The following is a 12,613-nucleotide window of genomic DNA, read 5'->3' as shown; positions in this document are numbered from 1 at the left end:
ATCATGCCATGTGATTTGTATGCAAGTTATCTGCAGATTTCACTTTGAAAAAAATTTAAAGATTTTAAAAAAGAAACAAGATTTCATTTTCCTTTTGAGCTCAGCTCCCATAGATTGAATTCAGGTATCTGGCTGCCAAACAGATACCTATATGTATTGATTATAAGTAAAGCAAAATGGCCAAAAGACTATTAGAACATGCTTATACAATTCTACAAATTTTCATCTTTTTTATTATTCAATAGAACCAATTCTATTACTTAATGTTCAATTTCCTATTATTCTATTATTCAATAGAAGCTTTTGTTTCAGACAATGCTACAAATGCTGGCAAAAGTCAAGTGCAGGAAAGAAAATCAATAAAAATATGTATTCTTCATTTGGCAAGCCACAAAATATTTTCTTACATATTATCTAATTTGATTCTCATTGTAACTCTGTAAGGAGTCAGGGCAGGTGTGTGTTAATCTAATTTTGCATATGAGCACACTGAGGTTCTCACTTGACCGGTGCCAAATAAGTAGAAGCCAACAGCAGAGTGTGACCATTCCTCCTGGGACCACTCCTGCCTAGTTAAGTGCTTGTTCAACTACCCTTCAAGGATTTCCTCATTGCCTTTCGAATTCCTTGACTCTTTCTTCTCTGGAAACATTGCATGGAGAGCTCTTAGTAAAGTGTCCACCTCATGGTAACCAGGAGAAAGAGAAAGAGGGCTGGATGTTATTGTTGTAATTATGATTAAATGTGATAACGTGTGTGAAAGTGCTTTGTAAGTCACACAATATGACACATGTGCAAGTGTATGTTATTATATGCATATATATATGCATGGATGGTGATGATGATTACTATTGCTTATATGATCCTAGGCATTAAGACTTCAAAAGAGAAACTCTTGAAACTTAGAGTTATCTGAGAAAAAAAAAGATAGCTACCAGTAAACAAATTTAGTATAAATCATAAGAGAAAAAATGGAGGAAGGAGAACATGCATAAATAAATAATACTTTTAAATACAGTAAGGAACTAGGATGCCTCGGTGGCACAGTCAGTTAAGCCTCTGACTCTTGGTTTTGGCTCAGGTTGTTATCTCCAGGTTGTGAGACTGAGCCCTGCCTTCAGCCCCAGTCCAGCTCTGCACTCAGTGCAGAGTCTGCTTGAGATTTTCTCTCCCTCTCTCTGTGCCCTGCCTGCTCTGTTCTCTCTCTTTCTCAAATAAAAAATAAACAAATCTTTAAAATACATACATACATAAATAAATAAATAGAATAAGGAACTAATTAGAGTATGCTGAGCTTTGAATAATTGCTCAAATGTGATTGAAGTTGAGTTGTAGGAGGAGACATGTGTCTTGTATCCCAAACATCTCCAAATGGCACATAAATAAATACACAGAAGCTTAGAAGTTCTCATTTTGTTTTCTCAGGAAATTTCTCGTAATTGCATTTGAGTCTGCATGGGATGTTGAGCATTTCAGAGGAACTGCACAGTTTGGCTCCTGTGAAGTGTCCTGACTTGACCAGGTCTGAGTGTCTATCCTGAAGGCAAGGAGGCATTCCAGCAGGATCCTTTGCCTGATGACAGCCTGATAAAGTAACACAGATTGCCTCACAACCTTGTTATTGTCATCTCTTTATGTCTCCTGGTCTCTGTGCTTCATCTCTTTCCCCATAATTCCCTATTGCTGTTTGTAATCAAATCCTACCTTGGGAATGTCATACTGGAACATGAGGAGTACAACTGCCACTCCGGGCCCTTCTGCCGTGTCAGAGCATAAGGTGTTGTTTGACATTAAATAGAATTACCAGAGTCCTTTCCATCGAATGAATGTTACCTAATGCTGGCATCAATAAATGGTGTGGTTCCTTGGTCTGACCCACTGAACAGGAATAAAGTCAACATCAACTTATCGCAAGTGCGTGTCTATGTGTATATCAGAACAACTTTGCATGGAGGTCTGAGGGGCTTGAATGACATTTTTCTCCTCTAGTTGAGTCTGAAGAAGAGAAAACAAACAAAAGAAACTTTATCCTTGCTGACAGATTGACAAATATCATGCATCTTACAGCAAATTGAGAGTCACATATGACTCCGACCCTCTACAGGTTTGTAGTCTGGATTGTATGTAACGTAATCCAGAATCTGGATCAGATAATATCTGGTGTGTTCACTTGATTTGTTGAGGGCATCAACTATCAATGCTTCATTGATCCTGACTCAAATGCCCACTCAAGAAATTCATGAAGCATAGACCCCTCTAGAAGTTTATAAATCTCTTTTGAATCCTATTATACGGTAACCACCCAACATCACATACTTGAAAAGTGCATTGAAACAGTATTTGAGAGATAGAATTCAACACACTCTATGAGTTTCCACTCCTATTCCTTTAAGGGAAATTTAAAAATTGGTCTGGAATGGACGCTTTCCTACCTCTTGAGCCTTCTGAAGAGCTTGAAAGCAAAGGTCATTTTTCTGTGACATTGCCTTCCAAATAGAGATAGAAAGAAATACTTTTAAGATATTCAGAGGACTAAAGAAAAACTCAGTCATTCCCAGACCCACTAATCTGGTCTTTTGAATGCGAAAGAAATAAAAATATTTCAAATTCTTTACAGACACATAAAACTTCAAGGTGAAGTAAACTTTCTAGTCCCTGCTTTCCATTTCTTTATTCCCACCTTGGAATAATCTTTGGGATGATAAGCATCTGCCCACAATAGAAGTTTTATTTACTAAGAATCTACTGTATATCAGATCATAGACCAGGAGCTTCAGGAACCTCATTTGGAATTCTCATTTAGAATTTCAGTTCCTGGACATATTGTCTACCCACCTTGCAATAAACAAAATGAGGGTAAGAAAAGGTAGGTAATTTGTCTATGGCAAGAAGAGCTAGACTGAAAAACTTAGAGTCAGGTCTGTCTTATTCCCAAACTGTGCACTGTTTTTTGTGTCTGCGTGTCCACGTGAGTGGGATCCATCATACAAAGATACTGAATTTCTGTCTGCTCCAGATTGTCTACCTACTAGTTATTTGACCATGTGCAAATCACTTCAGTTTCTTTGACTAGAAAATGGGAATGATAATTTTTGTTCCTTGCAGTTCATAGCATTGTGGCAGAAGTGAAATGAGATAGGTAATATATGGTGTTTTAAGTACTACAACACTTTCAAATCACTGGCTAGATCTCCTAGACAGCCAAGAGGTCACTATCACTCTCTGCTCAATGAGATATCTTCAGGAGTGACTTGAACACCATCTGCAAGGCTTCTTTCCCTACCTCATTTAGGCCTCTACTGAAATGTCACCTCCCTAACATTAACTTCCTCAATTGTCCTATCTGAAAAGCCACACACTCAACCGCACCACTCTCTCCCTGACCATTATCATTTTCCTCTTGGCACTTAGTACCACATGATGCCCGGTGTCCTCAAATAAAATGTGATTCGAAGACTGCTATGTCCCAGCTGGGAAAAACAGAACCTGTGATATTTCTAGAATAAATAAAAGAATGATTATTAAGAATTTTAGGCATTCTGAGGGCATTTGGGTGGCTCAGTCAGTTAAGCATCTGCCTTCAACTTGGGTCATGCTCCAGGTTCTGAGATGGAGCCCCAAACTGGTCTCCCTGCTCAGTGGGAAGACCACTCCCTGCTTCTCCTTTCCCCACTGCTTGTCCTCTCTCTCTTTCTCTCAAATAAATAAATAAGACCTTCAAAAAATTTTTAGACACTATGATAGATCAGGGAATATTGGTTTGGGCAGGTGATTCCATTATATACCCCTTAAATCACACCATAGATGTCTCTGACCACGCTTAGGAAAGACTTCAAAGAGCTCTTACTAAATCTTGCACAATGCTTTTTGTTTTCATTAAAATGAAGAATTTAGGTAAAACCAGTTATTTCCTTCAAGGCTTCTGACTGATTTCCATTAAAGTTGCTGCCTTTGCAACAGTTCCTGAGTGACGTGTATTAACCCCCTTATAAACTCTCAGAGAAGAGAGAATGCCATATGCCTTCATATTCATGCATTCATTCCTTCATTTATATAATTATTTGACAAATATTTTTAGAGTACTTCTTGAGCTAAGCAACATTCTAGATGCTGAGCATATAGCAGGGGCCAAAGTCCCGGCCTTCATGGAGATTATATTCATGTGGGGAGAGAGACAGACAATTGGCAAATAAGCAAGTATATTTGGAGAATAAGCAATGTTGTGCAAAGAAATAAAAGAGGAGAGAGATCAGGAGCTGAGGGATTGGGTGTAAAGGGCAGCTAAATCTTGGGAGGTTAGGGAAAGACATTTGAAGAAATAAGGGGTTAAACAATATGGAAATGGGGTGGGAAGCAAGATGTGTTTTAGAGGGAGGTGGGGCTCCAGGCAAAAGAAGAGCCAGTGACAAGTCCCTGAGGTAGTGACGGTCTGGGCATGTTCTGAGACTAGCAAAAAGGCAGTGTGGTGGGAGTTGCTGAAGCAGGCAGCTGGGTCATTTGGGATCTTATGGACCTGGGGCCAGAGTGTGTGGAGGGCAGTGAGTGAAGAAGGAAACAGCTACTTGATAAGAAAGGTAATACAGGAGTGGGCCTTAGAAGGATACCCTTAGAAGGACATAAGATTCGACTTTACTCAGGGAGGTGGAGGCCACCAGAAAATTCTAAGGAGAGGAGTGATATAATGTGACATATTTTTTGGAAAATCACGCTGGTAGCTGGGTTAGCAATAAGCCATGGGGGGTTGAAATATATGTAGAAAAACCAATTAGGTTATTATTGAGAGAAAGAGTGAGGTCAAGGATGACACCAAGATTTGGGGCCTGAGCAACCAGGACCAAATTGCCACACAATGAAATGAGGAAACGGGTGGAGTTTGGGGCTTGGGGAAATGAGGAATGTAGGCACTCAGTTGTAAATAACAGAACTCATTTGGCCTATTTACACAGCAGAGTAACTGAGGAGCATTCAAAGCTGCTGCAGGAGTGCCAGAGTACCAAGCTCAGAGGTTGCAGCCAGGAGCACAGCCCCAAACAACACCACAGGCTGCTCCAGGGAAGACACAACCCTAGGCCAGGCTGACACCAGACACCGGAAGCTCTGCCTCTGCTGCCAGGAGCTCCAGCTGTCACTGTGATCCCTACCAGAAAAAAAATATAAATAAATAAAGTGGGACACATGCTCCTGCTTCTCACTCCGCCTTTCAGATCTGGGGCACCTGATGGGCAGAACTTGGTCACAGGCTGCAGAAGAGCCTGGCTCATGGGGTTCGGATTTTCAGCTTGAGGATTTAAGAGCATAGGCTCCCAAAAGGCTATTCACAAAGGTTTGATCAGCAGCAAGCCTGGCAAACATCCTGAGATATTCTTGCCATCATTGCTTTGCCTGTTACTAAGTGCTCAGTGAACATTTTCTTAAAAAACACATATTTTTTTTTTCTACCTTCAGATTTAGATCAGGTTTCTTGTGGAATATGTGCCCAGTCCTACCCCAGACCTAGAAATAAAAAAATTTCAAGAGAAGAATTAATAATTGTCTTGAAGCATAGGAGAGAATACACACCAACTAATCAATAAAAGAATAAATAAAATTGGAAATTTGGGAAGCTCTAGTCAACTGTTGCATAAGAATACTCATTATCACCAGATAGTTACTAACTACTTATGTTTTCAATTATTGAGAAGTTATCAATGCTAAATGCTATGGTGCAAAATGCTGACTTTCAGCATTTCATTTGACTGTCATACCAAACCCATTGAGCAGAACTAAGCTTGGAGAGGTTATCTTGTATAACTAGTAAGTGATAGGATTCCTTGTCCTAAACTCTTAGCTACAAGGCTACATTCCTTAATTTCATCTCTAAGGAAACATGATGTCAAGTAAGGAACCAAGAGATCCACAGCATAACAACCCACTCTAAATACTTTCATTAATTATGTATCTTAGCTTTGTTTTTCACGTGTCATTAAAATAATCTGCTAAGAATTCATTCATCTTTATTTTTAAAAGATATGCGTCTGTGTACAAAGGATCAGGACATCCTAATGGTGCAGCAGTTACTACTCAGGTTTTTTTTTTGCAAGAAAAAAAAAAAGAAACCCTGGAAATCTAATTATTAGTTAGGAGCTGACCAATAAATTGTGACATCTCTATAATTGAATACCACGAGTTCTCTGAAAGCATGGGAAGATCTTTAAGATATACTTTTGAGTTAAAAGATACCTACATGGAAAATAGTGGCTATCGTGTGATTCTGTTTGTAATCCTATAAACACAGATTTATATGTGTATAGATGCATACATAGTACATAGAATATTTCTAGAAGGATACATAAACTACTGGGAGGAGGGGAAAAGGGATTTGTAAAGGGTAAGGGAGACTTTACCTTTCAGTTTATATCTTTCTGTATGGTTTCAATCCTACTTTGTATATAGATAAATTTTATACTTAACAATAATGAACTTTTTCAGTAAAATCGGGGTTTGAAATATTGTTGAGCCCTTTGGAGAAGTTACTTTATGACTTCATACACTTCATTTTAAAATTATGAGGGCATAGAGATCATTTTATTGTTTTGATCTTTACACCAAATGTTCTTATTAGTCTTATTGTTTTCTTCAATATTCATAGATACAGCAAACTGCATAGTGTTAATGTATAGACATTTGTTGTAAATGATCATATTTTCCCTCTAAATAAAAAGAACACAGAATTATACACCTAAAAATGGTTAAAATGGTAACTTTTATGTTATGTATATTTTACCACAATTAAAAAAAGAACATAGAACTTCATGACATAAAGTATTCAATGGAACTTTCATAATCATAGCTAAAAACTCTGTTGCCTGCCCAGTGCCAGGCTCTGTGAGAAGCATGCAGGACCTTTATTTCCCTGAACCTTCATATTTCTATAAGCTTGGTGCTTTTCCTGCCCATTTTACAGAGAATGCTGAAAGAAATGATTCACCCAAGAGCATGCAGCTGGAAAGAGGTGAATGCAGAGATAGCCCAGAGAGTGAGCATGGCCCTGGAAGCCCACGTGCTAACACATTACTCTTCACTGCCTCTCAATACAAATGAGCTTGACTCCTGGGAAGATAACTGTGACATTCCCAGAGAAAATTGACTCATTCTTCCTTAAACATATGTTGTGAAATGTGAAGCTTACCAACACAAAAATTATTTAATATAAGGATCTGGGAATTTTCAGGCTATATTTTTTGATATACAAACTGTAATGTTGACAATAGTACTCAGCATTCATGGTATGGTTAGTAACTGGTAGGGGGAGTTTTCCATCTACAATAAGTAACTAGACTATACTCGCTAGTTAAATTTTCCGGCTATATCAGTGATGAAGAGAAAACTTGTCTTCATCTTTAGTATTGAAAATATTCTTGAAATATATGTGTCCACTTGCTTTTCTTAGTAGAATAGTGATAGGATCTTCTTTTGATAAAAGAATTTTGTTATGCAATCATTATGAATATCAGTGATCATTGTCTAAACATACATTAAGCTGAATTTATATTGAATCTGTCCTCTACCTTGAAAACTTCCTTCTTTATACTAAATCATCAATATGGGCTTATTTTAGATAGTTTTCTCCCATGTTTTCTAGAAACAGGATTTTCAAAGTCATTCAGGTTAATTGGATTCTAATTCATAAAGTTTGGCTACACACTAATGTTTCAAGTGGTTCCACCAATGAATAATTTTGAATTGCTGGGTTTGGAGACAGTGCTACAGTGAAAAACACTAAATCCACACAACACTGAAACATGGTTTGTAAAAAAGAGGAGGTTACAGCTTTTACAATATGCATTCCTGCCACACCTTAAACCCATCTCCCACTTCTCATCCAGATACTTCCTTGGAGAAGACAGGCAGGTGTGATCCTAGCCTCTCTTGCCTCTCACCAATACTATATTTTCTCACTTTAAGTCCCCTCACTACAGAGAAAGGAATAAAGATAGAGAGAGAGAGAGAGAGGCTGAGAGAGAGAGTATGTGTCTTACAGGATTTCTAGGAGTCAGCTAATCAAAGTTCTTCACTAGTGTAGACAGGCCCTTGGCAGCATTCCTGACAGATAACAATCTAGTGTGAATGTTAATTCTTTTAGTTTATAGAGACCTCTGTGTCATTGGACATTCCTTCTTTTGTCAGATAATTCTAATTACTGTAATCCTTCTGCTACCAAAACAGTCAACTACTGATACTAGCTTCTGGCACTTGGAGGAACTCTGATGATGAATACTCACTCTTCCACAGACTTCTCAAGCCTTCTTTAACTACAACCTGCCCTTTCTCAGAGAGTCACTAAAAATGATAAAGCCAGAGGCTGGCCAAAGCTCCTTATAACCTCTGGACAAAATATCTATTGGAATGTATTGTCTTGCCTTACAATATAAAGCATTCCAGACTCTATTTATTTTTAATGCAGAAGGAAGTTACAGTTTGCATTATGTAATTGAACAGTAAGAGCAGATTGTTCTCAGGTATCCACATTCAACAGAGCTATGCTAGACGCCACACAAAACGTGTTTTAAACAGACAACATTGGTTTCTCCTTAGAGAGTGCCTAACACAGTCCTCAGCTCCCAGGGTGAATAAATGAAGGCTGAATGACATGCACAAAAATAATCTACCCACACAATTATCAACACATTAGAAGGTAGCAAGGTGACAACAGCCCAAGATAATAAACAAGTAAAAATTTGCATAATTAGGTCTTAAATTTTTTTAGTTGTGAAATGTGTGTGATTCACTAGGTGATTCTGGGTGTAGGTTAGGAAATATTCACCTCTCTTAAACTGAGTCTGGTAGAAGCCAACCAGGCTTCATGCTTTGCCAACCCACTGGGTGTTTGTTCTGCTGGGTATTATTAGCCAACCAGTTGGACAGGAATTCTTTCTTTTTTTGCACTGATGCGATATATTTTCTGACTTGCCTGAACAAACATGTTGTTTAGGCCTCTGTGTGGAGAAACCTGGAGGTGGTTTTGGAGAAGACAGAGCATTCTACTAAGGAAGGACTATTATATGGTTGTAATCACTGCTGAGAAATGATTCTTTTGATGTCTACATGTTGTTGAAGACACTGGAGGGCAGGGAAGCAATCCTTTGGAGTGACAATAATAGAGAGTAATTCATCATACCAGTTTCCTCTGAAAACATTCTCAACCAAACACTTCTTAACCTTTCTCTTCCCTGAAGTACTCCTAAGAGATTGTAAGGGGAGGTGGCTTAAACTGAAACTTACGGTGTTTGTTATTAAGACATCCAAAACATTTTATTTGTGGGCAGTGAAATAAAGGAAGAAATCAAGCTTCCTATGGGAGAAGCATCAAATTTGGAATCAAATCCCAGCTCCTCTGCCATCATTAGCTTCACTGCCTCAGGTCCTCAGTGAGTCCCCGTCCTCATTGTAATAGACCGCTGTGAATTCAAGTAACATGCATCAACACCCAGGATCATGTCTCGTGCAGTGGTTCTCCAAAGCAGCAGAAGCAGCAGCGTCTGGGAACTTGTTAGAAATGCAAATACTCCACTGCACCCCAGACCTAATGAATCAGAAGAGGACGGGAAGGAAGTGGCAACAATCTGTTTTTAACAAGCCTTCAAAGTAATTCTGATGCACGATATCTTGAGACCCACTGTCCTGGCATATGAAAGTTCCTCAAAACATGGCAGCTGTTAACACATTTCCTGTTAGTCTAGTACTTTGCAGCTTTCAAAGTTGCTTTTCCACTCAAAATATCATCTACTTTGCTCAAGTTTGCATTCCTTTTGACCCAGTAATTCCACTGCAAAATTTTCCTAAGGAGATAATATGAGATGTTCAGAAAGATATATGTAGACTGTTATTCATTGGGGAATCAATCATGCAAATGAAAAATTGGAAACTAGAGTTAATTAAACAATATGGAGTTGTTTTAATAAACTATAGCACCTATATAAGAGAACACAGTGCAGCAAATAAAAATCATGTTGTAGATCTTATTTGTCAGACCAAGTGCTGAAAATCATCTACATCAGAATCACCTGGGATGCTTTTCAAAATGCAGATCTCTAGTCCTCATCTCAGATTTATGAGTTAGTCTCTGTGAGTGTATCTTCATTTTCTACATGCTCTCAAATGATTCTTAAGTATCAAAAATTTAAAAATTGTGTTAATACTTGATAATATGTTAATAGTTAATATGGTAGGTATTCGTGATATTTTTATTGAATGGATGAAAGCATATTACAAAACATGCATTTACAAGATCTCAATAATATAGGCATTGTAGACATGTATGTATAAAGAAGACCAAAAATTCATGTGCTAAAATATTATATAACTATGTCTGGATGGTAAGATGGCAATTCTGGTGGCTGTTTATTTTGTCATGTTCTAAATTTTTCACATTCTCTATAACGTGTGTGACTTTTCAATGAGAAATGTTGCTAATTTAAAAACCATATTTCAGTGCATGGGTCATTAAACAATGGAGTGAGGACTTAATGTTTATACCTACAAATAGAAAAAACTATGACGTAGACATAGGTGCACAAGAAATAGAGAAATAATAAAATGAAGACATGATGGACAAAGCAAAAACACTTGTGACTCGCAGGAAGAATATTTAAATCTGCATAAGGAGTGGGGCCACGATGAGTTTAGAATTAGGTGGGAAGCCATCCCCTGCTCTTCTTTCCCCCACCATTTGTGCACAGTGGATAGAGGCATAGGTGCCTGGCATACTGCTGACACTGTGTATCCTCGATGATCACTGAGAACAGAAAGAAAAAAAAGCAGAGGATGTGGACCTGGCACAGCAATTGTGGAGACTTTGATGGATTTCTTGTGTTAATAGGAGAATTGCCCACCTTTCAGGAGTGATGTAGGTGTGGTACTTTGTGAAGTCAGAGCAATGGTGTAAATTACAGATGAATGTCTTGGCCAGACTCCTGATTTCCCCTACAGTGGACACTGGCAGGTAAGTGACTGGAATGCAGGAAGATAGTCACTGGAAAATGCTGTACACCCCTGCCCCCAACAACTGACGAGAGCAGCTGGCTGTTAAGTAACTACTTTCACAATTGTATATTGTTTATCCCGGGCCCACCACCAACCTGGGCATTAGAAAAGATATCACAAGAGGTAAAGAGTGAGGGCCACCAGGCATCCCCTGGCTTGAATGTGCTTGGGGCTTAATGCTCTATGATCATTTCTTGAAATTCTTAAGCAATTTGTATTTTGTAAGTGAAGTCCAAAGAAACAATGGAGCAAGGGAGTGAGGAGGAGCTTGCTCACCCCCCAATTTCCTCCTCAGTCCTCACAGGTTGTATGTCTCCAGTTCCCTGCCCCCACCCAGGGCCCTCAGCCCCCTGGACAGGCAGGAACCTGAACAAAGGTGGGTGGATGGGGGTGGCAAGTGGAGGTGGGTGTGCATACCTGGTGTACCAAGTTGCTGGGCAAGGCTAGGGCAGCTGGGAGGGTCTGTGCTCGCCCCTTAAATCCCAGGGCTCAAGGGAGCATGATGTTAAACAGCAAATAATAATAATAATAAAATACCATGACATGTCAAGAAAGAGACAGAAAAAGAAAGGACAGATTATATTTCCTGCTTTTTGAACAAGAGAGTCTGTGGGTTTTTGCCCTGGACCTTTTAAATTAAGGAGCCATCCTGAAGAGGACTTACATGGAAGGAATCTAGATATACATATTGAATAAATGAAAAGGGAGGACTTACTGGAAGAGGCTCCTTGCTTGATGAGCACTTATGGTCTGTCTGAGAAAATAATCTACCCAGGAAGGGTGTTTCCCTCAAAAAGATCATGCTATAAAGTAAATTGTGTGGTAAAGAAGAATCACATTTTCTCAGAAGTCTCTAGTGGTTATAGACCAGGACACAACTCTTCTTTAATATACGCAGTACAAGCAAGTATTCTAAGTCTGTCTGTATACACACACACACACACACACACACACACATACAGACATGTGAAATCAGGACTAATTAGAGGGAATATTGAGAATGTAATAGACAAGTCCTTCTCTTTTGCTGAAGAATGCCAGGAGGAAAAACACATAAAAATAAAGTTGAATTGAGGGGTCCTGGGTAGCTCAGTTGGTTAAGTGTCAGCTCAAATCATGATCTCAGGGTTGTGAGATCGAGCCCCAGGTCGGTCTCTGTGCTGGGTGTGGAGCCTGCTTAAGATTATCTCTTTCCTTCTCCCTCTCTTACTGTTTTCCCCTTTAAAAAAATAAATAATAAAGCTTAATTGACTTCACCTTTCTTCCTTAGAAATTAACTTTCCAGCAACTTTCTATTTCTCTCCTTTTGAGAAAATAGTTTTCTAAAAATGAAAATAATAAATTGTGCCTCTTAGGAAGAATGCTGCCTCATTTTATTCATTAGCATTCTGGGGAGCAGAGGGGACACAGGCACAAACAAATCACATTGCAAATGCTTATTAGTGCAAAATATATACATTATTACAAAAATCAATTACACTTCACAACAATTTCTAAATTATCCCCATAGAAGTACAAACCACTTTAGAAGCTGAATAAAGGAAGAAAAACTCATTAAACTCCTGAGTCCTGCTGAGTGTCTCAGTGAGAG

At 38.7% G+C, this 12,613-nt stretch overlaps 1 long non-coding RNA gene across 4 annotated transcripts in view; it reads left to right on the top strand.

The window, feature by feature from the left end:
- LOC144311410 (uncharacterized) overlaps positions 1-1,909 on the top strand; it is a 107,480-nt gene extending 105,571 nt beyond the window's left edge. For all 4 annotated transcript variants that reach the window (XR_013376965.1, XR_013376958.1, XR_013376957.1 and 1 more), the window contains one exon: positions 1,426-1,909. This is a non-coding gene — a long non-coding RNA (uncharacterized LOC144311410). The remainder of the gene's footprint in view (positions 1-1,425) is intronic.
- Positions 1,910-12,613: the final 10,704 nt, after the last annotated feature.

This window comes from Canis aureus, chromosome 1, assembly GCF_053574225.1.
Source record: "Canis aureus isolate CA01 chromosome 1, VMU_Caureus_v.1.0, whole genome shotgun sequence".
NCBI classification, from domain to species: Eukaryota; Metazoa; Chordata; class Mammalia; order Carnivora; family Canidae; genus Canis; species Canis aureus.
The sequence above is the reverse complement of the archived record's forward strand: the minus strand, read 5'-3'. Positions and strand labels throughout refer to the sequence as shown.